This window comes from Muntiacus reevesi, chromosome 3, assembly GCF_963930625.1.
Source record: "Muntiacus reevesi chromosome 3, mMunRee1.1, whole genome shotgun sequence".
Classification (NCBI taxonomy): Eukaryota; Metazoa; Chordata; class Mammalia; order Artiodactyla; family Cervidae; genus Muntiacus; species Muntiacus reevesi.
In genome coordinates this window covers 177,933,033-177,934,360 of record NC_089251.1, presented here as the reverse complement: position 1 = coordinate 177,934,360, position 1,328 = coordinate 177,933,033, and positions in this window count along the sequence as shown.

Sequence of the window (1,328 nt, the reverse complement as noted above, 5' to 3'; positions counted from 1 at the left end):
GAGAAACTTATTGTGTGTCAGGCACTTTGAGGCATTGGGACAGAGTGGGCACAGTTTTGTATTTTTTTTTTTTAAGATATTTGAGTTTATTCTTCATTTAATTTTGAAAACACTTTCAAAATAATTGAATATTTTTTAGAGAAATAATAGCAAGTAGTTAATATATTATTATTGTAGTCCTCCACTTATTCTCTGCTACATATAAAGTGTTTTCAGTGAGTCCTCTTCACAGGCCCCGTGAAGAGCTCTGACACAGAGCACCACGCCCGGGGTGACGTTCGTCATTCTCGTTGCTGCTTCATTGTAATGGCTCTGCCTTTCCTGATTTGGAGCAAAGCCCACCGGTTCTACTTGGTCCATTTCATCCTCTTCTACTTCCTTCCTCTTGGGTAGTTTCCTAGCAGAGATTCATTGAGAAAGCCATTCTCAGGAAAAAGTTCAGTCGCTCAGTCATGTCTGACTCTGCAACCCCATGGACTGCAGCATGTCAGGCTTCCCTGTCCATCACCAACTCCCAGAGCTTGCTCAAACTCATGTCCATCGAGTCAGTGATGCCATCCAACCGTCTCAACTTCTGTCGTCCTCCTGCCTTCAGTCTTTCCCAGCATCAGGTTCTTTTCCAGTGAGTCAGTTCTTCGCATCAGGTGGCCAAAGTTTTGGAGCTTCAGCTTCTCAGGAAAGTTTACCTTAAATTCAGTGACTAGGCAACCCATTTCATACAGTCCATGATAAATTGGCATGCCTTCATTTAGCACACTCATTCTAGTAGCAATCTTAAAGATGTTACCATTGGATTATTTGTGACTTTATACTAGAATATCAGCTTTGTTTGTTGTTTAGTCAGGTAGTCATGTCCAACTCTCTTGTGACTCCATGGACTGTAGCCCGCCAGGGTCCTCTGTCCATGGGATTTCCCAGGCAAGAATACTGGAGTGGGTTGCCATTTCCTTCTCCAGGGGATCTTCCCAACCCAGGGATTGAACCCACTTCTGCATTGGCAGGTGGATTCTTTGGTGGCTCAGTGGTAAAGAATCCGCCTGCCAAGCAGGAGGCATGGGTTCTATCCCCAGAAGAAAGGAATGGCAACCCACTCCAGTATTCTTCCCTGGGAAATCCTCTGGACAGAGGAGCCTGGCGGGCTACAGTTCATGGGGTCACAAGAGAGTCAGACACGACCTAGCACTAAACAACAAATCAGCTTTGTACTTAGTGCCTGATAGCTTTCTTTAGACATTAGTTTAAGGATATGTTAAATAAGTGTACTCTGGTTGCCTGAAGCATATGGAATGTATCTGTTTAGTGAAGTGAGAAGTCTATGTTAGGAAAAC